The sequence below is a fragment of the Labeo rohita genome, chromosome 11 (genome assembly GCF_022985175.1).
Source record: "Labeo rohita strain BAU-BD-2019 chromosome 11, IGBB_LRoh.1.0, whole genome shotgun sequence".
Lineage (NCBI taxonomy): Eukaryota > Metazoa > Chordata > Actinopteri > Cypriniformes > Cyprinidae > Labeo > Labeo rohita.
In genome coordinates this window covers 24180427-24206555 of record NC_066879.1, presented here as the reverse complement: position 1 = coordinate 24206555, position 26129 = coordinate 24180427, and the positions used below count along the sequence as shown (strand labels likewise).

Below are 26129 nucleotides of genomic sequence, written 5' to 3'. Positions count from 1 at the left end.
AGGGAAAAAAAAAGAAACATAAAACACTGGCAAAGGACAAAGTGATAGCCTAAACTATGGAATCAATATGGGATCGATGTTTCTTTATCCACAAGAATTCAGAAACTTTCTTTAGATTTACTTTCTGAATACAAATGGTGATAACCCAAGTTGTCTTTTCTCCTCAGCAGTGCTCTCTTTTATTCAGCGACAGGGGTTAATACCCGCCCATGCAGCAAATGTAGGACTTTGCAGTTTTAAATGGGAGATACACAGCCCCAAGTCTCTATCCAATGCCAATTGAATTTCTATTGATTCTTGTGTGCTCGGTATGTAGCAAAACGCCCTGGCGGAGTGCAGTCGATTGAACAGAAATACCCGTTTTACCACCATGTTCAATTCCAGCTGAAATGACACTTAGCCAGGCGGATATGTAGCTGGTGAGGTTATTCATGTTTGAAGGAACCGAGTTAGCCTGTATCAGGTGGTCCTCCCTTCACCTACCAAAAGAAAATGGTAACAATTTATTGTGGCACTGAAGTCTGAAAGTTCAGGGTACATCCATTTGGCGTGAACGTCGGCTCTAATGAAACATGTTGCAATGTGAGCAGTCAAGCCTGGCAGGGGCTAAAGCTCACCCGATTCATGTGCGCCACAACCGCCTTATTAAAGCGACCAGGAATGTGATATTTTCCCCCTAAAGCCAACCGTCAAATTTCGATACTGAACTAAACTTTCATGTACCGCAATGATGGATTGGCAACAAGCATATGACAGATAATCTATCGCTATTGCATTTCTCTTCTCATTAATTTCCATCCAAATGGGCCATTATGGTACAGCCCTGCTAGCAATTTAGGTCACATGTAAATTGCCATTTAAAGAGCTGCTCTAATGAGAACTATGTCCAGTGAAATGGGCTCAGAACTTCAGTTTCTGGCGTTGTTAAAGGAGAATTCCACTTCCAGAACATCAATTTACAAATAATTTACTCACCCCTTGTCATCCAAGATGTTCATGTCTTTCTGTCTTCAGTCAAAAAAGAAATTATGGTTTTTGAGGAAAACATTTCAGGATGGACTTCAATTGTGCCCCCGATTTTGAACTTCCAAAAGAACTTCCAGCTTCAAAAGGCTCTAAACGATCCCACCCGAGGAAGAAGGGTCTTATCTAGCGAAACGATCTCCCATGTTTTTCAAAAAAATAAAAAACTGTATACTTTTTTAAGCACAAAAGCTCATGTAACACAGACTCTGGGATGCGCGTTCATGACACTACGTATTACTGAATCACATCGAAAGGTCACGCGGAACTACAGACCCAGTGTTTACAAAGCAAACACGCAAAGACTAACGAAGTGCAAGTAAGTCTTCTTAGACGTGATTCGTAGTAGTGATGGGAAGTTCAGATCATTTTACCGACTCGGACCTTTGAGTCTCGTTCAGCAAAATGAATGAGTCATTTCCTTTTTGAGCCATTTCGTTCATTTTAGCAAAATGTAATTAAAATGTTACATGTTACTTCCCTAACACATCTACTGCTTACACAAATGTTGATCACACTATAAACAAGACAAAACTGTAATGCTTTAAGAAATAGAAAAGATTCATTCATTGTTTACCTGGGTCTTTAGTCTATGATTAGCTCACCTCACCTCTTATCTGACAAGTTTTTGGGTTTGAGTCGTTCGTCCATCACGTGACAGCCCCATAAGATGAGGTGAACTAATAGCAGTACAGAACCTAATTGGATGTTGCGGAATGCGCGACTGAACAAATCACTCCCCGAGACGACTCGTTCTTCCCAAGTCACATTAGAGATCCGTTTAAAATGAACGAATCATTCAAGAATGTGCATCCCAGAGCCTGTGCTACACAAGCTTTTGTGCTTAAAAAGTATACAATTTTTTTTTTTTTTTCAAAAAAAAAATGACAGACCGTTTTGCTAGATAAGACCCTTCTTCCTTGGCTGGGATCATTTAGAGCCTTTTGAAGCTGTATTTAAACTGCATTTTGGAAGTTTAAAATCAGGGGCACCATTGAAGATATGTGAAGAAAAATGCTGTAATGTTTTCCTCAAAAACCATAATTTCTTTACGACTGAAGACAGATAGACTTGAACATCTTGGATGACAAGGGGGTGAAAATTATTTGTAAGTTGTTGTTCTGGAAGTGGAGCTTTCCTTTAACTAAATTATGAAGACTTGGTCTATATAGGCAAGTATTTTACAGCATGTTCTGCTGTTTTATTTTGGCTGCATATCACTTGTAACATCCCTAGAAATATTTTCTCCTTGAAGGCAACTTCATGTCTTTGTGGAGTTATTTCCGGATGTCATTTGCTGAACAGTGGTAAATATCAGACTGCATTAAGATAATGAATTCCAGACAGCTTAGCGGTAGATTATCACTTCTTTCCCCTGATGTCATCAAAAACAAACGTGCACTTCAAAACAGATTACAGTCATTTATAATGTAATTGTAAATGAAGAAAAAAATTATACTGATTCCAATGGCTTCACTCATAAAAACAAAAGGTTCTTTATTGGCATTGATGGTTCCATGAAGAACCTTGAACATCCATGAAACCTTTTACTGAAAGGTTCTTTGGAGAACCAAAAATGGTTCTTACAAAACAGATAGTTACGGTCCTTGATTCTGATTGGTTGAGCCGCATTCTAAGCTGTTGTAAATTACTCTACAAACATACACCTTTGTTTACGTCTGTGTGTTGCTAAGCAACAACTTTGTTGCAACCACAACTGTTTCTGAGGAACTACACTGTTTGGTGGAAGAATATAGTTTTTATTAATATAATTTCACTTTATTTGCTCTGTTTTATTTTGTGAAACCTTACTACTTATGTTTTTAAAAAAGCAATAAGACCCATAAAGTTGTGGTTTACAGTAAATTTATAACAGCTAATCCGCTTCGTTTCGTGCCTAAAAACGCCCCTTAGCGGTTATAAATTAACTGTAAACCATGACTTTTCTGCTTTATTCTATGGCATTACTGCAAAAACATCCTTTATTTTTAAGAACGCTTGTTTTAAAGCTATAGTTTACCCAAAAATAGAAGGACTGCCATCATTATGGCCCTATAAAATCCATTTTATTATTTTGTCCAATATTATTACTCTTTGTCCATTTTATTACTCTGTTTTATTTTTTTCCAAAAATTGTTTATTCTGTTTCAATTTTTCTAGATTCTGTTTTAATGGTTCAGTTAAAAATGTAATCAAAAATCATGTCTATAATTAACTGAAATCATGAAACCTACACAATTTAGCAGCAATTTATTAAAAGTTTCACCAAAAAAATCATTTTTAAGGCCGTATGAAATCTGTTTTACCAAATTCTGTGTTTTCCATTCCTTTTCTGGATTCCATTTGAATGGTTTTATTACATTTTATTTTTTCCCCCAGAAATCATTTTTCTAGTAAACATTCCTTAAAAACAATGTTTTAATAACAATTTTATTAGTAGTAGTACGACTATCATTTAATTAATATATTTCTGTCACAGTTTCTTCAAGTTAAACCAAACTTTTATTTTGATGGGTTGCTGTGAAGATCTTTAAGTTTCTGTTTGTATATGATATGACAACAGTTTTACTGAAATGCTCATGAAGTGACTCACAGAGCAGTTCTGGAGATTGTTTATGCGTTTATGTACTCGTGTATTGAGGTTGCAGAGGTTAAAAACACAGCGAGCGTCACATGCGCTTTAGTATGTGTGTAGTAAACAAAACTGTGCATCTGCACCATTCATTCACACAGAGATGGAGAATCTGCAGGATTTATATTTAAATAGTCTTTTTGCAGCTTAATATTCACAGAAACTAGTCCATATAGCAAATTCCGTGGCATTCCGCATTATAGAGTACAGTAAATTCCATTTTTATGTCTGGATTTCGCGATTCCATCCACGTTTTCCGCATCATGGAAATCATTGGGCCCTACATCATTCACTCTCTCTTATTTTGTTCAAACGAACATCTGAATATAGAATCTCACGTTTATTTTATCCTTACAATGGAGGAAAAGAGCCTTTATACAGGTTTGAAATGAAATGAGGGTGAGTAAATGACAGAATTATTTTTGGGTGAACTTTTTAATATCCGTGATGCACTCTCTTATGACTGTAGATCAGATTAGAAGCAAATATACGACCAGTATTAGTGATTTTCTGTACTCATACAGACATTTCATTGCACAAAGTGAAATACAGTACATACAGTATATAGCAGATATAATCCACCAACTAAAAAAAAGGCCCAAGCTGTTGTGCATCCTGATTTCCAGCAACTCTATGAGTAACATGATTGACCCCGGCATCTTACACTGATTCATTCTCATCCACTGACTCTACTGTAATCTTTTTAAAGGCATTTAGTCACGCTCGCTGAGTCTGCACTTCCTTTAAAAGGCATCACTTTCTAGGAGTGATGATTGGGGTCTTCAACATGCTTCACCCTAAAGACCATGTTTTACCGCATTAGTACATTATATCAATGAGAAAATGAGTAATGCACTACATACATTAACAAATCAGAATCATGCGTCAAATCATTCGTATTTTACAGCATGATCAGCCAGATGGCAGCTAGTTAGAACCTTTAGCGCAAATAGTTAATTTAATCAGGCCTAAATAGGAGGAATTAGTCTTGAAATGCCCCTTTTTTCTCAGCAGGACTAATCACTCCATCATGGTGAAAATGGGAATATTAAGGCCGTTTTCTGTAAGCCTATAAAGTTACAGAAAGGGACTGACTAATACAGCAAGAAATGGGATTTTGTAAAACAGCAGCTCTGCATAAGAGTGCTGCCTTGGTCTTTTTCCCAGGTGAATGAAGTCATGCTCCAGGGCCTTTCGGGTTCTCTGTTTATAATAGATATGCCAGAGCTTCTCACTAAAATTATTCATCACAGTTTTCTCTGCTGCTTTGTACACATGAAAGAAAAATTGTGGGGACTATGCAGTGCTCCATTTAAAATACAAAAACAGAAGAAAGACAGCTTTTTAAAAAATAATGTATAGGGCAATTGTGCAAAGTCGCTTTAAAGCAAAACTTTTAATAGAAAATATTTAATTTTGCCCATAATAGATCACCATAATGTGCACTGTTGGGGAAGCCACTTTAAAACTATAGCTTTCTAAGCTACTCATAATTTAAAGTAGGTCAAGCTACTCCCTTTAAAAAAAAAAATTAACAAAAAAAAAAAAAGCACAAAGCCCAGACCTGAACCTCTATTCAATACCTTTGGGAAAAACTGGAACGACAAGGCAGATTCTAACTCCAAACACCAGTGCCTGACCTCGCTGACACTCTTGTGTCTTTGAACGTTTAATTTCAAAAGCATGGCAAAAAGCATTAATCCCTCCGTTTGCTGCTTTAAAAGCTCTAGTTCTTCTGGGAAGGCCTTCAACTAGATGTTGGAACACAGAAGCAGGGATTTGCTCACATTCAGATTGAAGAGCATCAGCGAGGTCAGGCATTTCAAAGGTGCTCAGTGATGTTCAGGTCTGGGCAGTCAAGTTCTTCCAATATCTATTCATCCTCACAGAAATGACTGGAATAGCAACATTTCGAAGAGGGTGTCCACTTTTGGCCATACAGTACATTATAGAAGACAGAATGTAAATTACCGCTTTGGCTCGCTTGGTACTAAAGCTGTAGCCGTGAGACAATGCACTGAAGGGTTTTGTCATGCTACATTACGTCTTGCTGGAAAAAGTAGCTTGTTAACTGACAAGATGAATAATTGTCAAGTTACAAAAAAACATATTTAATTTTAATTACCACTTTTTAAGTAGTTACTCCCCAAAGCTTACAACTAGAACTGACAAAATATGGCAGGTGACCAAATAACTGGCATCCCAAAGGCTTCCTAATGTAATAGTCCAATAAGATTTTGACCTACTTAATACAAAGGCCAATCATGCTGAAAATGGCTCAATACAATTAGCTAGCCTTGCAAGAGTGGACCATTTCCTGCAAGACACAATATTATTATAAGCTTAAAGCAAGTGGTTGGACCACTTCGAAAGAACTTGAAAGAAGAGTTGTGAAGGGCAGGGTAGGTACTACAGATGTCGAAATACTGTCACTATTGACTCAATCTCATGTTGTTCCAGACCAGCAGGACTTTCTTTCAAAAGAAGTGAGTTGGATCAACCGATTCATTGAAAATATGATTTAAGGCTGCATTCATACTGCATTTATACTTTTTGACCCACCTGTTTACATTCACTTTAGACACGATTGGTATCCAATATCTGTGTTTACATTTATTCCCATCCAAAATTATTCTCAGTGATCGCTTTACTATGCACATGGTAGACCCTCAGGTTCTGAATGACTGTTTTATGAAAATTATTTATATAATTCACGTTGAGTGGTCATTATTATTTCGTTATTTAAAATGCAGTAAATCATGTTTATGATTTATGACCTGTTGTTATAAAAGCTGCAGTGTTTTTCTTTCCTTTTTTTTTAAAATTTGAGCCAAATCGCAAAATTGTCTTTTGGTGTGACATAGTGCAATAAATTACAACTTTTATAAATTAAAAAGAAAAGCATAAAAATGTTAATAAATACCTCCAGCATAATTTTACAAGTGTTTATTTTAGTAAATAGCAATCATTTTTTCATCCATATATTTCTGAAAGCATAGAAACTTGATACATTTTGTCTCCGAAAAACATGTCCTATGGTGTGACACCATATCCTGATTTTAAATCGGCCAATTCCAGAGACCCCATTTATGATCATGTTACTGAAGCTTCTTGTTAAGCCCATGACATGTGCGCATGGTAAATTTTTATCTCAGAATTGTTCAAATATTTAACTTTTTTGGAGCCACTATAAAAGTGTTATGTTTTGTTGTCCTTTGGTGTGACACCCCTAAATTATATTCTTTAATTAAAAACTGTATGTTAAACTACGTAATCATGGAAAATGATGCAAATGTGTCTTGCTAATTGCTAACGACAGGTTAGCTCGGAATAGCAAGGTCATTAATTGACACAAAAGGCTGAAACGTCCTATGGTATGACGCCTTCACTGTAACACCACATGACAAAGATGTCACACCAGAGGACAAGGTCTCTTAAAAAGCATTTTAAATAATTAAATAAGATTTGTTTAACTACTTTTTATTCTTTTTTTATTTTTTCAGTGTTCTTAAATGCAATAATTCCAGTAATTAAACTATTTTCTGGTGTTTTGCAGAAAACTTGTACTGTTATAAAGTGTCTTGAAAATAAGTATAAAATGTAATACTTTGTTTTTGAGATAAAGAATTGAGGGAAAGAAATTAGTGGAATTAGTGTGGATATTGCTTGTATCAAAATTAAATATTCTTTCTCTTTTGACATGTTCAAAATTAAATAGAAATATTTTAATAACTACCATTTCTGTCCTTTAGTGTGACGCACATAAAAGAACCACAGATTTGTTTTTATCTCAAAATATCTTTTTAAAAAAACAGTTGAGTATTGCAATAGGAGAGATAGAAATATCACTCATCTTAAAATCGTATAATTTTCATATTAAATAAATAACACTATATGAAAATAACTGTCTAACAATGAGAATAAATCTCTCCCATGTATATTATAAAGAGGATTTTTTTCTTAATTTTTCCTATGTCACACCATAGGACAAATTTATGGTACAGTTCAGTAAAAATGTTAAAAAAAAAAAAAAAAAAAAAAAAAAAAACAACAATGAAAGAATCGACAAAGTTAGTGGCCCTTTATAATTTCTCAAAGATCAGACTTCACACTGCATGAATATATGTATTTCTTCTTCAAAAATGATCTATTACAAAAAAAAATATATCACACCGGCATTAACATGTTAACTTTATGGGCAAACGTGACGTCCTCGCATTGGGAGTTCTGAAAGGATTCGCATATGCGTGTTTAGACGTAGGTTGGATGTCCAGATATCGGAGATGGCCCAGATCAGATACGAAAAAAAACAAATCTCATCCGGATTTTGATGTTTACACATGTGCAACAAATTCCAATCTGTGTCAGATGTGAGCACAAAATTGGATTTTTTGTGCCAGTGTAAATGCAGCCTAAGAAACTGTTTCATCAAACATACATATATGGACCACTTTTATAATACAAATATTGTGTTTTTTGAAGTCGTAATGAAACACAAGTAGTAATAGATCTTAAATCCATATCACGATTGAGAAACAGAGTAACGAAACAGATAAGTTTGTCATATCTGAGGAAAAATAGCTAGAAGGGTGGGAAACAAACTTAAATCTAAATCTTAAAAATAAAATTACATCTCAGAATTGCGAGAAAAATCTGAATTTTGAAATATAAACTCAAAATTACCATTTCCATAGACTGCTACTTGAAAAGACTTTACACTGCATGAATATATACATTTCTTCTTCAAAAACGATCTTTTACAAAAAGAAAATATAGCACACCGGCATTAAAATGTTAACTTTATGGGCAAATGTGTCGCCCTTGCATTGAGAGTTCTGAAAGGATTCGGATATGCGTGTTTAGACGTAGGTCGGATGTCAGACGTAGGATCTGCCAGCATATAGGCTCCGCCCACAAAAAACGCCATCACTGTTTGCAAACACCAGAATGTCTATTGGCTGGGAGGTGTGCAACAATGTTCCATTCATTACCTGGCTGGATTAATCATAGTTAGTGTTTTATAAAAATGAGAATCAATTAAAATCAAGAAATCAATCTTTTTTAACCCAACAACCAATGGAAAACAGTCCAGAGAGAATAGAGAGAAGAGAGAAGTAGCATAGAGATGAGCAAAAGATGACAGTTTTCATTTGTGGTGAACTATCCCTTTAAGCAGTGCTTATTTTAGCCTCTAAAAACAGCTTCTGCATGTTCACATAGCTCATTACTGCTCCATAAAGCAGTCTCTGACATCAAATGCGGCTGTTTGAAGGCCAGAGAGATTTACTTGGCAGTTATTTCCATCACTTAGCGGGTTTAACACATACCCCAATAAGATTTATAAAGTTACAGCACAAAAATAAAGTGCTGACCCGCAGTATGTCTCCGAGGAAATGTTCTGCTATATCTCTGTGATATCAGAAGATGAGTTTGTATTCAAACAGCAATGACAGCCCAAAAGCACCGGACAGGATGGATGGCCGGGCTGATAAGACCTCTGCTGGCTCGTCTATCTGACGGCGCTGTGCTCACATACTGCTTCAGCTGTTTTTACGGAAATACTGTTGTGCTCCAAATCATATCACAGCTTAACACGAGCAAAGTATTGCACCGTAAAGATAAACAATGTATGGCTAAGTGGATTTAGGTCATTTCTAAAAATCAAAATGATTTTGTTTACTCGCCCTCACGTCGTTTCAAGCCCCTTGCAAAATTCTTCTTTTGTTTGGAACGACATGAGGGTGAATAAATAATGACAGAAGTTTCATTTTTGAGTGAAATATTTCTTTAATCTGGGAAGAATGTCTAATGCACACTGTGTTTTTAACCAGGCTGGCCTACCGCTGAGCTGAAAAGAATTTTATAAGGCAAATTAGAAAGAATATGAAAGAATATTACAAACAGTCATCATACATGGCTCTTAGCAGATTTTCTGCTTCTCTGTGCTGTTGGATTTCGCTTTTATGATTCAAACGCAAGAGTCATTTTTGCAGTCAGAGAGAAAAACATGATCAGCACCGGCTCGCTTGCGGTTTCATAACAGCTAATGCTCACACGATTTAAGCTCATTGTTCCGGCGTTCTTTGAGATTACATCCAGCCCGGATGAATCAATACAGTAATATTGCATTTATTCGTCAAATCCCTTTGTTAGGGAATGCTTTTCACACGTCGGCCTAATGCTGCTGTCCCTCTGTGAAGAAAAAATGAGGTAGGGAAGGGGAAAAAAGCAATGGGGGTGCATTCAGTACGCCTTTAAATCCCGCCATTTCCTGTCACCTTATCTCTAGCTCGTCTTTGTTCCCGTCATTTACACACTTCCCAAAGGCATCCAGCAGCCCCGACCTCACTTCCTGTGCTGCTTCCTGTAGACCTACAGGCCTCAAAACAGGTGAGGAACTCTGGGATGTCAGGGGGAAAAACAAGCTCTGTACTGTATTTGGTTACTAAATACATACCGTCTACTATTTTTTTAAGCTAGTAAGTGAAACATAACATGAATTAAAAAGAGGGGAAAAAGTTACATATATAGTTCTAAATATAAGAATGTGTTCCCATCAGTGTCAGAAATTTTATTTTTCCACTAAGGGAAATATTTGCCTTCTGGGATCGATTTCTAGGGGCATTTTTTTTTACCTTTGTAAGGGCAAATTGTAGAATTATTTTATTAAATGTGTCTGTGTATTTATACAAGTACAGCTGAAGTCAAAAGTTTACATACACCTTGCAGAATCTGCAAAATGATAATTATTTTACCAAAATAAGAGGGATCATACAAAATGCATGGTATTTTTATTTAGTATTGTCCTGAATAAGATATTTTACATATAAGATGTGTACATATAGTCCACAAGAGAAATTAATAGTAAATTTATCAAAATGACCCAGTTCAAAAGTTTACATACACTTGATTCTTATTACCGTGTTGTTACCTGAATGATCCACAGCTGTTTTTTTTTTTGTTGTTTTTTTTAGTAATAGTTGTTCATGAGACCCTTGTTTGTCCTGAACTGTTAAACTGCCCACTGTTCTTTAGAAAAAATCCTTCAGGTCCCACAAAATCTTTGGTTTTTCAGCATTTTTGTGTATTTGAAATCTATCCAACAATGATTTTGAGATCCATTTTTTCACACTGAGGACAACTGAGAGACTCATATGCAACTATTACAGAAGGTTCAAATGCGCACTGATGCATTACAAGGAAACACAATGCATTAAGAGCCGGGGGGTGAAAACTTTTGAATTTGAAGATCAGGGTAAATTTAACTTATTTTGTCTTTTAGGGAACATACAAGTAGTTTCTGAAGGGCTGAACTGAATTAAAAAAATATGATATTTAGGCAAAATAAGAAAAACATACATCCTCATTTCATTCAAAAGTTTACACCCCTGCCTTTTAATGCACGGTGCATTCAAATACACAAAAATGCTAATACACCAGAGAATCTGTGGGACCTGAAGGACTTTTCTGAAGAACATCGGGCAGTTTAACAGTTCAGGATAAACAAGGGACTCATTAACAACTGTATGTAAACTTTTAACTTCAACTGTATTTGTCAAATAATCTATTCAAATAATTCAGTAAATTAGAATAAGTTACTAAAAAAAGTCACTTTCATCATAACAGTCATAATAGATTTAGTTTAATTGTCCAGTGCTATTTTTTTGCCCACTTAACATTTTGATGGCATTTTTGCTCTAAGCAGACTTATTTGTGACCATGTTTCATTAATTTCTTCCCTCATTTTAGTGAAATTGTGGGAAAGCTAAACTAATTAGTTGCCTTGTTTTAGTAAAATTGTGGCAACACGGTACAAATTCATTCCTGCACTTCAATCATGTTAAATCATTGCCACAAAACACACATCAGTGTTTTGTTTTGCTCTCTCCATTTACGTTCTACATCATCCGTTGGAATGCCACTCTCTCATGTACGCACATATGACAGTTAGCGGAAGCTAGAGATTACGGTTTATAAAGTATCAATAAGAATATTTTTCTTACAAAAACACATTGATTTGCTTCAGAAGACCTTTATTATAAAAAAACATTTTTTTATTATTATCAATATTTCCAACATTGAGTACATTTTTTCCAGGATTCTTTGATGAATAAAAAAGACCCAAATATCAGCATTTATCTGAAATAAAAAAGCTTTTGTAGCATTATACACTAGGCCTATACCTATTAAAAGCTTGGATTCCGTGTAATTTTTTTTTTTTTTTTTTTGGTTGGTTGGGAAAGAAATTATAGAAATGAATAAAAAATTATGAAATTAATTTTATTTAGCAAGGATGCTTTAAATTGATCAAAAGTGATGATAAATACATTTATAATGTTACAAAAGATTTCTAGTTCAGATAAATCTTCTTTCTATTCATCAAAGAAATCTGGAAAAAAAAAAAAGGATGATGTGACTGGACTAACGATGCTACAAATTCAGCTTTGAAATCACAGGAATAAATTACATATTAAAATATATTCAAATAGAAAACAGTTCTTTTAAACAGTAAAAATATTTTTAAAATTGTACTGCTTTTGCTGTACTCTGAATCAAATAAATGCAGGCTCTGTGAATAAAAAAAAAACGTCTTTAAAAAACATTTAAAATCTTACTGTTCAAAAACTTTTGACTGGTAGTGTATAAAAATATTGTGTTTGTTCCCCGCATGTCATGTCTGGGGCTCACATTATTCTATATGTTTCAAAAAGTGTCACATGACCTCATCTCATTCTACTAATTCTACTATTTATTTTTTCTATTAGTATTATTATTTTTTTAATAAACGTTTGGAATTGCATACTAACATACTTGCATGCTAACTACCATTTCTGTTTTATCACACAGGAAGCGAAGACAAGCAGAGCAAGTAGTTAGTATGCAAGTACATGAGCATGTAATTCCAAACAGCCCTTGACTCTCGTTGGGTTAAAAAGCGATCTCAAGCGATTTGAAAAGACGATCGTTTGCACCAGCTGGTAAAAGCGCGTGGCCAGTGCTGAACTTCCTGCCTCTGCTTTGAATTTGTGCTGTATGTGTGTGGAGAGCGGGCTGTTTTCAGAGTCATTAGCAGGTGCTCCAAGCATACAGACAGTCTCTGCATGAGGCTTTCCCCAGGAAGCCAAAGATGAAATGGCACAAATAATGAGGGGCATTATCAATCACTGGCAGGAGGTTGCTTACTCACATGCACACGAGATGAGAGAGCGAGAGAGAGAGAGAGAAAAATTGCTGTTTTATTTAAACGTTCAAGGAAGCTTGACATTGGGGACAGCAGTGCTGTGGGTAAAACCAGCAGGAGCCCAACAGGATAAAACCATATTACCAAGTCTATCTTACGGCAAGGCAAACAGGTTAAACAGCCTATGGAGCCACGCTAAAAGCCTTAGCGCACTTCCCAGCAGCACTCAGATTAATTAGAACCGGATCTGTTTGCAAACCGTATCTACGAGGTCACTTCTACATCATTTTCTGGTCAACCACTGCTCAAGGAGGAAGAAACGGCAAAGCTTTTGTAACCTACCAGCATGTGACCTACCCAAAACGAGAGCAGACAAAATTACTTCCAACCCCTCGCACCCTTCCAACTACATCATCCAGTTACGTACTTCCGAACTAGATTTCAGAGACTCACGTCAACAACAGCAACAAAACACAGGAACATCTGTCAGAAAATTCAGCTTTGCTTTCACAGGAATAATTTACATTTTAAGATACACTAAAATACTTTTTTTATTATATTAACTGTATTTTTGATCAAAGCATTTCTTTGATCGTTCTTTCAAACATCATTAAATACATTAAAAAAACGGACATTGGAATATGAGCCATACTGCTGGTGAAAATTATGTAAGCGCTACAACCCCAGCGGCCCTGACGTAATCACATGCCTGCAGAAACGAGTTCCTAAATCGAGCTGGATACGACTTAAGGGTTCAGTACAGTTCAGGCCTGGTAAAAGTAGCCAGTCTGACGCGCTCAACAGATGACATGGGATTAAAGCGCAGACACACACGCTGAAAAACACATAAATACAAACCTCACATTCTAATATTGAGAAAGGGATGAAGTGAAATGTCACTCATTACCTTAAGGCTTTAGCTGTTTATTTTTCCACTCTTTTTCTTTTTTACCAGGCTAAATATTCTTCACAAAAGCACCATAGGCAAATATATCCACATAACTCCAGAAATAACTGTTTTAATAAAGTAGGACAACATAAATGACATTTTGACTATGCTCTGATCAGGAACAGCTAGCTCACAAACAGGATGTGCGAGCTTCTCAACCACAATATGTTCAAGTGGACATCCTGTTATCTTTCACAACAAAGCTAAGTTTGAGGATAAAAATCTGGAGCTTTCCTAAAACATGCATTGCATGCTATTAACTGAACTACATTAGTGTGATACTGCTTTTATACAACAGCATGAATGTGTAAATATATAAGAAACAACAACGGAGTGTCTTTAAAAACCTCCTTTGTGCAAACTACTTCCTTCTGCCATGGATTCAAAGCCTCCGTTTCTAATTCGAAAACTAATTTAGTAATGAAGGAACGTTGAATTGCTTTATTGAAAGCTTATTGTATTAATGTATTAAAAGCTCACTGTATTATGTAGAGCAGAATATTATAAGAGAGAGATGGACTGAGCGAGTGTGATTCTGTATTTGATACAGCATTCATTCTTCAGCTTCACAATAAAACATTAGTTTGAATGTCCACTGAGGAAAGCGATATCTTTGCCGTACTATTCTTTCAACTGTTAAGGTAGATTTCCAATGACAGCGCTGCTCAGTGTTAGGGTGCAACAATTCCTCGATTCTATTAGAGTATTCAATTTTAAAAAATCCTAGAGTAGAATCGAGTAATTGGCAAAATATCGGAAGTGGCGTATTCCACATATTAACCTCATTTAAAAATCATAATAAAGCATAATATTATTGTGAATCCACAAACGCTACGATTCAGTTAAATAAATATATGCGTTGCAGGGCTAATATATGGAATTTAACCGTCTACATGCATGTAGGTTATGTACGTGCGTCTCAGAGTGGCTCCGTTCAAAGTAAAAGCTGCTACACAAACTGTTATCATTTACATGTGTGGAGTGTCTCAAACTCCATCTCTGCATGTTGTTGTGAGTTTGGGTTTATTATAACGTTTATCTGCGAACGATTAACTTTTTTAAACCATCTCTATAAGTTTACACGTTTTGATGTCCACATATTCAAGAAATTACAGTGACTGTAGCTTTTCTATCATAAAGAAATGGCCAAATATTTAAGGTTGAGTGGACATTTGAATTAAATGTTGTTGAGTCAATATTAAACAAGGATTAGATCGCCAATAAAGTGTGAAAACAATCGCCAGGGCGTGGGCGCCCTCTGCAGGGATTTGATATAATCTGCGTAATGTTCATTAGCTCTATTGTTTATAATACAAAATGTTTTGTTAAAACCATATGATTACTTGCTTTTGATACTATATTTGAACTAATTGTTATTGCCTCATTGCTATTATATATGTATTTTAGGTCATTTTAAAGGCTATTGTTCACTTAGGTCTATTTTTATTACTACAGAAAAAAATATTATTATCCAATTACTCGATTAATCATTAGAATAATTGACAGATTACTTGATTACCAAAATAATCGTTAGTGACAGCCCTAGCTCAGTGCATTTGTTGGCTGCATCTTATAAGCTGTTGTTGAAAGTAAAAATATAGCTGCGTTCCCGCCATGTCGTAATTACCATAATTCCGAGATGACATTTTACTCGAAGCTGAATTATGTGTTTCTACGGCAACACTATCAATGCCAAAGCCTTCACACACTCCAGAACTCGTAATTACAACTTGTAAGCCTCGAATGTTCTGAGAGTTACGACTTGGACCAGTGACAACTGTACCACATGACCGCCACCAGATTCATTTAGGTGCTACTTAGGCACTAATTCAGAGTCATGGAAAGCTATGAGTAAAATGTCATGTGTTGTCATCTTGTAATTACAGTAATTACGACATGCCTTGAATGCAGCATAACTTCCTTGTTTACAACTGCATTTTGTTCTCTTTCAATTTAAAAGTCTTTACTGCTGACTAATTTATAAAAACAGTTTCATCACCATTTAATGGCAGAATAATGTAACTGAAATCATCACGGACACATTGTTTTTACTACAAAATACTATTATTAAATACAATTATTTTTACTGAATAATAATATTTAAAAAACAACAGCCATTATAAAAGTTGCTAGGCAATTCAGTTAAAAGTACAAAGGCAGCGCTTTGATATACAGCATTGAATTTACATAAAATATAACGTGATGAGATTTTGCTCTCAGCCCAAACTATTTGCTCTGGAACAAATAAAAGACTGCCTGTTAGATTTACCCAAAACAAATTATATCTCATGTTTAAATTCCAGATCTAGCCAAGGTAAGGCTACTCTCGGCAGGTTCATGAGCACTTTGAAGCAAATTTTCAAATAAAGGTCATCTTTATTAACCACATATTTGAAGTCTGAACAAGTATATTCTTGCCTAAAAAAAAAACTCTTAAAACTACATTTCGTGACAAAAACAATATTACTCATAAAATTATAGTGGATTTGGGCGTCCGCCATTACATTTTAAACGCATACAAGATCCAGTACAAACCAAAAGATTGCAGAAAATGCCTCCTCCTGCTCAGACTCATATACACATAAACAGAGCTCATCTATAGTTATTTTTTGGACAAATCTGCCTGTTTAAGCTGATCTTAATTCCTCAACAACATCTTTCTAGAAATACACTTTTCCTGAGCTGTAGGACCTTACCGTGAGGACAACATTGTAAGTAACACTCTGGCCACTGATCTTACTCTTAAACTGATTCGGATAATTGGGGTCGTTCCAAAACCTGTGATCATGGTCTATGGGAGTAGATCTCTGTGCTGTAATCTAAAGAGACAAATCACACCTTTCAAACATTATTACAGAAAATGATCTGTTTAATGATTGGCTTCGTTCTGCCGGCAGGATATTTGTTGGACTGTTTGGGTTAATATATATATATATATATATATATATATATATTAACCGGAGTCACCGTCCACGCTCTGTCGCACAGAATGTCTACTTAACCTGTTACATAAATCCAAATTATCCTCATTAATCTCTGTCTAATTATTGAAAAGCCCAGGCTGAATAAGAGCAGTTCTGCTTAATCGCCTCAGATGTCGGCACAGGGTGAGATGATTTCATATCACAGTCTAATTAAAATGCCCCTGGGGAGCTTCTCTTCATCTGCATGACCTTTGACTTTTGGCATACAGCAGTTCTCACCTGCGGCTCTGCCCCCGTTCTCTGTTGCCCCGCAGGTGGTTGAAATGACAGAAGGGCCTCAGAGAGATGTACGGCAGTAGGGTGCTGCAATTAGGGGTGTTAAAAAAAACCCTTTATGTAAGGATAAAAATAAATTTAGCTTTAAGTGAATGTAAAATGAACAGAAATGTAGAAACTTTCAACCTCTGAATGTATCCACTGTTTTCTGAGAATGTGCGAGACTTCTAATTCATTAGCCGCTATGGAAAAATAATTAGAAGAATAACAACTTGCAGTAAATGTTAAAACTATTTGTGCTACACAGCAGTGCATTTGTAATTGCGACAATACATTAAAATAATATGAAAGGAAATACCAGTTTGGAATGTCAAGCAGTATAACTAGCGGTTTTGTACCACTAAAAATAACTGGAAGTGGAGGAGACCAGTAGTCTCGCACTTTCAAGTTACAAAATGGTGTTACAGGTCTTGTGTTAAAAATGTAATGTGGATAGCAGTCTGATATTTGCAACACATATCTGAGATTCAAGGACGTCTTCATAAAAAAGACCATTAAGCCTTAAACCCATAAATAGTATTGTAATCTTTCAGTTGTACTGTAAAATAAAATGTATTTTTCCTACATTTTCTTTTTATTATTTTGTTTAATATTGTAATTTAGAAGTAGTACTAAAGTACTACTATTATTACTACTATTAGTACTAATAAAAATATTTTTAATTTTACAATATTAATATTATTTTATTTTGTTTAGTACTGTACTTTAGAAGCACTACTACTACTACTACTATTACTATTAGTTCTACTACTAAAAATATTTTTATTTTAAAGTATTATTATCAGTATTATTTCCACTATTTTTTTTTTTTTTTTTTTAACATTGTAATTTAGAAGCAGTACTACAGTACTATCACTACCAATAAAAAATATATTTTACAGTATTATTATTAGCAGTAGTAGTAGTACTTATTTATATGGTATTTTTGTTTTGTATTGTAATTTAGAAGCAGTACTACAGTACTACTATTACAATTACTACTATTACTAGTACTACTAATAAAAAATATTTTTATTTTACATTATTTTATTGTTTCATGGCATTGTTTAAATTTTGTTTATTATTGTAATTTAGAAGCAGTACTTTACTACTACTACTGCTGCTACAACTAGTACTATGAATACAAATATTTTTATTTCACAGTATTATTATTATTATTATTATTATTATTATCATCATCATCTTTATGGTATTTTTTTTATTTTGTTTAATATTGTCATTTGCAGTTCTACAGTACTACTACTACTACTACCACCACTACTTTTTATTATTAAATATGTTTTTTGACAGTTTTATTTATTTATTTATTTTTCTATGTTTTTTTGTTTTATATTGTAATTTAGAAGAAATACTACAGTACTACTACTACTACTAGTAATACTAATAAAAAATATATATATATTTTACAGTATTATTATTATTTTGTTAAATATTGTAATTTAGAAGCAGTACTGTACTACTACTGCTACTATTACTAGTACTACTAATATAATTATTTTTATTTTACAGTATTTTTTTTTGTTATTTTCCAAAATACTCATTTTTAATTTACAGTGAAATATTTGTATTACAATAATTTCTTTTCAATTTTAGTTTAGTAGTAAATATAATCATCATTTTACAGTACTGTTATTTTATTTGACAGTATTATTATCATCATTACTTTATTTAACAGTATTATTATTATTATTATTATTATTAATAATAAATTTAATATTTTTCCTCTGTCTTTTAAGTTATGGTGAAACATTAATTTAATTTTTATATTATTACAATAGTAAAATTTTAATTTAATGATAATAATAATAATAATACAGTACTAGTATTATTAAATGTCTTTATTCTTACTATTCATATTTATATTCATTTTATTATAGTCATATTCAATATCAATATGGCACAATCATATCAATATATAAATCACTAAATTTTTGGCCAAATTGTACAACCCTACAAAAAGCACAGCAAACCTAAAGCTTTTTCATCTCCACACATTAATCGCATTTACAGCATTTACGTCTTTATCAGAAAATTTCAGTTATATTTTTCTCCAAATCATGCAGCCCCACTACTGCCTTTAATAACATAATTAACAAACAAAAAAAAAACAATTTTTCTAATTTTTCAAAATCACATCAGTAACAATAATCTTTCATTTCTTTTTTTAATGCTTCATCCCCTCTTAAAAAAGGTGGTCACAGGAGACACATTTAAAACTTATTTAATGCCATCCATAAACAGCAATGTCTCAGATGACCACTTGTGATCGGATCACCCGCGGCGGATGTTAATACCAGATGCAAACAGGGCCAAAGAGAGAGGAGATGCAGCCCCAGGATGTGTGTGCAGCCCTGAAGTGCGTGCTAAAGCTGCTCTTAAGGCTTAACATATATTGAGCATTATGTAAACAGACTCCAAACATTAGTCATCACCGTTGTGGAAAGACCACGGCTAAAGCTCGGATTAGTTATGTAGGAGGTTATTGTGGATTTTCAAGTTAGAAGCTCGATTTTAGCGGAAGTGCCTGAGCCGAATGCAAAACTCATAAATCAACAATGAAATTACCAACTTTCGAGACCCTGTGGCTCTGAAAGCTCGACTTCTAAACCTTGCTAAGCCTTAGGCAATCGTTATTAAATGCAAATATAACAGGAACACATTAACAGTGTGGTTCCCATTTTCATTAGAGGCGCAATAAGAACAAAATAAAGGGAACCCATTACAGATGAAGGCTTGTGCTGTGACGTTCCATGTAGCGGCGACGCTAATTGGGAACCTGCTTAAATGCTAGCAGGCGGGAGGGGGAGGTAAGCAGCGACTAGTGGTGCTTTGACAGTCGGTGAATGAACTAAGCACTTCCCTTAACATTAACGTCAAATCGCTCTGTTTGCTTCTCATGCAGGAAGGTGGCAAATTCTCACTTTCCAAAGCATCTTGAGCACAGGCTTGTTCGAAAAAGCTGTAAAAACTAGCACGCAACCAGTTGCAGATAGGAATAAACAGACAGCGTGCAGCAGATGCTCGCGTGAAAAGTCAACACGCAAGTTCATAGGAGACAACAGGAATTTTTAAATGAAACAGGCCAAAAAGAGGATCCAAACAGTTATTGTTTACATGATGGCAAAGCTTCCAGTCAAAGCATTGGGACAACAATTCAAAACTGGAAGTACTAGGGAGAAGTTTACAGTACGTGTTCGGTTAAAAAACAAATCCAACCCAATATCACATTTGAGCTAATATTACCAGAGCATATAAACAAATCATAAGGCCTCCTCTGCTTTAGCTGAGGTTACAAATGCTTCATAAATTCAAAATCAGTCTCTGCTACTGCTACTGTAATAACACAGAATTGATTTATAGGTGGCAGGGGTTGAGTCAGAGGCTGTGAGTTGTGGGTTCTGATGAAAATGAATGAGAATCTGTCTACCAGTTGAAAACCAGCCACTATATTGTTTTTTGTCCACAGTTGAACATTTGAGAAGCAAAAATGAACAAAATGTCCCAATCATAAGAATTTCCTCTAACATGCTCTGTTTGCTTCTCATGCAGTAAGTTCTCAAAATCTCTGAAAAACTCTTCAAACCATCTAGTTTATCTATAGATACTGCAAGTGATATAATTATTTTGTGTTTTATAAAGTATAAACCATCTAAATCAGGGGTGCCCAACCCTGTTCCTGGAGATCGACTTTCCTGCAGAGTTTAGTTCCAACCCTAATCAAACACACCTGTCTGTAATTATCAAGTGCTCGTTGAAATCCTAATTAGCTGGTTCAGGTGTGTTTGGTCAGGGTTGGAGCTGAACTCTACAGGAAAATCGATCTCCAGGACCAGGGTTGAGCACCCCTGATCTAAATACATGGTGTGCAATTTTGACCGAAGCAACAAGCTGGTAATTAATTGATTTTCATATATGTGACCCTGGACCACAAAACCAGTCTTAAGTCACTGGGGTATATTTGTAGCAATAGCCAACAATACAATGTATGGGGCAAAATTATTGATTTTTCTTTAGGATATTAAGTAAAGATCATGTTCCATGAAGATATTTTGTAAAATTCCTACTGTAAAAATATATCAAAACTTAATTTTTGATTAGTAATATGCATTGTTAAGAACTTCATTTGGACAACTTTAAAGGTGATTTTCTCAGGATTTTGATTTTTTTGCACCCTCCAATTTCAGATTTTCAAATAGTTGTGTCTCGGCCAAATATTGTTCTATCCTAACAAACCATACATCAATGGAATTATGTTATTATTTATTCAGTTTACAGATTATTTCAATCTCAAAAAAAAAAAAAAAAATTGACACTTATGACTTGTTTTGTGGTCCAGGGTCACATATGTAAAATGGGCATAAATGGGCAATACTACATATACTATTTTGCTTAATTAAATTATTTATTTAAAAAAAACAAACACCAATAAAACAAACAACAAAAAATGTTTTTTTTTTTTTTTTTCATATTTCCAGGATTTTTCTCCATAGCAGACTTCAACAGGTTGAAGGTCTAAATTGCAGTTTCAATGCAGCTTCAAAGGGCTCTACAGAATCCCAGCTGAGGAATAAGGGTCTTATCTACCCTGCTAAAAAAAAACAATAGTCACCATCACATTTGTAATGGCTTTACTGATTATATTGGGACTTGTATTGGTTTTAATGGAAACTGTAATGGACCCTGTTGGTCTCTACTGGTATTCTATTGGTGGCTTGTTTAAACCCATAAATCCTAATGGAATATGTCCCAAAACACACTAAAGAAAAACATTTTTTAATGGTTTTAATGGTTAAAAGTTGATGGTTTTGTAATGTTTGTAATGGTATTTGTAGTGGAAACCATTAGAATTTTCTGTTATGGTTCTATTGTTTTTTTTCCATCAGAGTACTGAAACAAACAGTCAAACAAAAGAAAAAAACATTTTAACCACAAACCACAAACATCTACGACTTCAGGCATTATGTAATCACGTTGGAAAGGTCACATGTGGTTAGTTCTTCATCTGTGTACTTCGGTTCAAGGTAGGGTAGGGCAAAAATTCCATCTCATTTTATCCTTCAACTTCAAAATAGTCTAAAACAGGGGTGCTCAACCCTGGACCTGGAGACTCAACTTTCCTGCAGAGTTCAGCTCCAAACCTGACCAAACACACCTGAACCAGCTAATTAGGATCTGAAGGAGCACTTGATAATTACAGACAGGTGTGTTTGATTCAGCTTGGAACTAAACTCTGCAGGAAGGTCGATCTCTAGGAACAGGGTTGGGCACCCCTGGTCTAAAATCACTGTTTTACCTTTTTTGTAAAGGGCAGTTTAGCTATCTTTGCACGTTCGCTTTGTAAACACTGGGTCGGTACTTCGGCCTACGTCACTTGTGACCTTTCCAACGTGACTACGAAATGCTTGAACAGTGCAAGACGAGCAATTGTGGTCAAAAAGTATATCAATTTGTTTTTTTTTTTTTTAAAAAAAAACGAATGTTTGGCTAGATTAGATCCTTATTCTTCAACTTGGATCGATTTGAAGCTGCATTGAATCGGCAATTTGGACCTTCCACCCATTGATCCCCATTGAAGTCTGCTATATGGAGAAAAATCCTGGAATGGTTTCCTCAAAAACCTTAATTTCTTTTCGACTGAAGAAAGACATGAACATCTTGGATGACATGGGGGTGAGTACATTTTAAGGAATTTTTTATTCTGGAAGTGAACTAATCCTTTAAACAGAAGCCTTACCGTGGCAGTTAATGAAAAAAAAAAAAAAAAAAAAAAAAAAAAAACTTACCCAAATATGAAAAGAACATTGAATATTAACAATATAATCTGCTCTATTGTGAAAACTGGCACAACACCTTGTGGCAATGTCGAGTGTTCACTGATCACATGATCTTAATAATAATTTACCAAGCCACTGTAAAAAACACTACTACAAAAAGCCACATAGAGTACACGCCATCAATGCCTTTGCCAGCAGTCTTAGCAAGCCAGGACACTCAGTAATCTAAAAGAGGGCTTTTGGGGTAGCTGTAAAGCAGTGCCCTAAGGGTGAACAGAGCCAAGCAAATCTTCACTCTTTTTTCTTCCTCTCCGCCTCCTCAAGACAGCTCTGTCCACATCCCACCTTCCTCCAGCCAATGCCCTCAGGGACCGTGTTTGTTCTGTGTTTGCACATCAACCCGCCAGAGCTTAGAATTAGTGATGCACTAAAATAAATGTTTTCCAGAAACTCCAAAACTGAAATTAATGGTATGATTTAGTTGAAAACTGAAGGTGAAAATACAGTTAAATTAATTAAACAAATGTATTTATTGATCAACATTTAAATAAAGGTTGTGTATAAACATTTTGCACTTTAGGCAGTTCTTATCAATTTGTTAATTATAGAATTATGTTTCTACTCTAGATTGTTGTTAAAATTAATTGGGAATATAATTATTTGACATATAATAATTATATAATAATATAATAAATATGATTATTTGAAATATAATACATTTAAACAGCTAAAAAAATGTTTAATTCACAATCACACATTTAACAAATGTAGACAACAGGTTAAGTAAAATATAATGAATTTATTTAACAAAATTTCTTGTTGACTAACAAGCTATGGATATTAAATGGCATGTAAATATAACTTTGCATTTACCTTATGAAAAATCTTTCTGTATATGAAACACTGTTTGAGTGACTATTTTGTGCTATAAATAGTAGTAAAGACGAAGAGATGACTGGTTCACATGCCGCTAGAACTGCCATGATCTGTCACATCATATTAAAAAGTGTCAACATTTTATGTTTGGATTTCATAATAAAATTAACAGAATTTTAAAAAAAAGTTACGATTATTGGATGGTATGTGCGCTAAAAATAATATTTAGTGAAGATTTGTTAATGCATAAACACTATAACAGCATAGGCTAAACATTTTAGTTCATCACAACAAAGATGAATCAATACTCTCAACCCAACCCTAGTGTCCACGCAGCTGACTTGTTTACCTGTTATGTGCACTGACACAATCAAAATGTGCCATCGGAAAAGAGATAATAAAAGTTGCCGTTTTGGTCAATGATTTCGGCCATTCAAAATGGTTTTGGCCCAAATATTGATGTTTTTGTTTGCCAAAAATTTGGTGCATTACTACTTTGTTTTTTTTAACAACAGCACCAAGAGGAGGAAAAATCACTGCAACGAATAGCCTTCCAGGCGTGTTGCTTCAGGAAACTACCGCATTAGGGAAATACACTGAACTCGAGGGTTAGCAATGGTGGACGTGACACAGTCACTCACCTCGTTCAGCACCTGAGAGAGAGCAGGAGTGTGCTGTGCACTGGGGCACTAATCTACACACCCTCAGGCTATGATTTAGAGAACGTTCCCTGGCGCTGGATTAAATCTCTCCCCTCATGCACCCTGCCCTCTCCTGTCAGCCACTTTGAGGAGTAATGGGGCCAAATTGAATGCAGAGATTAGGAGCACACAACAGTCAGTGTTCCAGCAGATTTTGATGCGCTGCTCACTGGAGAGAAGTTGCACTCAAATCAAACTGTCATTGAAAACTTAGTGCTGTGCTGTGGGAGTTTGGCCTGCTACTTAGCTCCGCTGAAAGCAAGTGCCCATTTATCAAAGAATCAGAGAGCAGACCAAAGCACTTTTGCCATTCTCGCCACTAAGATTCATAAGATCTCTACAGCGCGGTGCACTCTCATGGCTTTGGGTGGTGAATTAATCAAATTAGACTCTGCAGGAAGCACATTTCATATTTTTAACAAACAAATTCAACTAAAGTTTGTATTCCATTAATGTCCATTAATGTTTTGCAAGGAAAGAACAGCGTTAACTTTCATAGGCTGCCAGACATCCGAATTGACGAATAGAGGAACAATGGGTAGATGGAAGAAGCAAAATAAGGTACAGACAGAAACATCACAAACATATATTTTGATGGATAAATTAAATAATTGATGACTGACAACATTGAATGACATACGGGCAATGAACATCAAATGGATGATGTATGGATGACCAACACCCAACGTACAAATAACGAACAGATGATAAACAGTGACGGACGCCAAACAAACAACATGCATACAGTGAACAAATGACTCAAAAAACATGGATATACTGCACACAGTAAACAAACAACATTTAGATGGAACAGTTGCAGTAGGAATGGCTGAAAAACAGTGGAGAGGTGACAGATGGGCAGTGAACAAACAACCAACAAAGTCTGGATGGTAAAAGAACTACAGTAAAAAAAAAGAAAAAAAAAAAAAAAAAAAAACAGAAAAAACAGCCGGATTAATTACATACATGAGCGATGGTTACATACACGATGTGCAGCAGACATATCTTGGTGAACAGATGGAAATATTCATCTAAAGAGGGATGGAGAGATATCTATTGAACAAACAGACCATGAACAAAATACATACACTTGACAAACAAATTCCATATAGTTGAAATACAGAAAACGAGAAAAAGTTGCCAAACGGAAGATGGATATACGAAAATTTCTATTGATGGAGTGGCGGACAGATATCTACTGAACAGTAGTGTTAATTTGGTCAAATATGACGCAAAATGGTCTTCTAACAAGCTTTTTTCCCCATGAAGAAAACAAGATGAAGACGATAATCAAGACTATAAAAAATGAAAACTACCAAAATCTCTTTATTTTTGTCAAAAAAAAAAAAAAAAAAGGAGGAGACAAAATATTATGGACCGCTGTACACGCCTCTACTACTCAAGCTTTCGCGGTTGCCAGATAACAAGAGTTCAAATCTCCAAAATCAGAGCTTCTCTGTTAAATGGATGCATTTTCGAACCAGTGTTTTACTAATTAATCTGGCAACCATGCACGCACACTTGCTCTACATTGCGGATGCACCTACTGTACGTATTAGGGATGCACAATATTATCGAATCAATATTATAATCGGCCGATAATGGCTTTAAATGTCAATATCGGCATCGGCCCAATATGAAAAATTATGCCGATATGTCTTGCCGACAAGAGAGACAACTCACATGTGTTCAGGGTGTGCTAGCGATTAGATCATGTCAGCAGTGTGGCTCAT

The 26129-nt window shown here is 35.0% G+C and overlaps 1 protein-coding gene across 3 annotated transcripts in view; it reads right to left on the bottom strand.

Annotated features, from left to right (window-relative positions):
• The window catches only part of iqsec1b (IQ motif and Sec7 domain ArfGEF 1b), a 242105-nt gene that overhangs the window by 193739 nt on the left and 22237 nt on the right, over positions 1 to 26129 (bottom strand). The gene's annotated exons all lie outside the window — the stretch shown is intronic.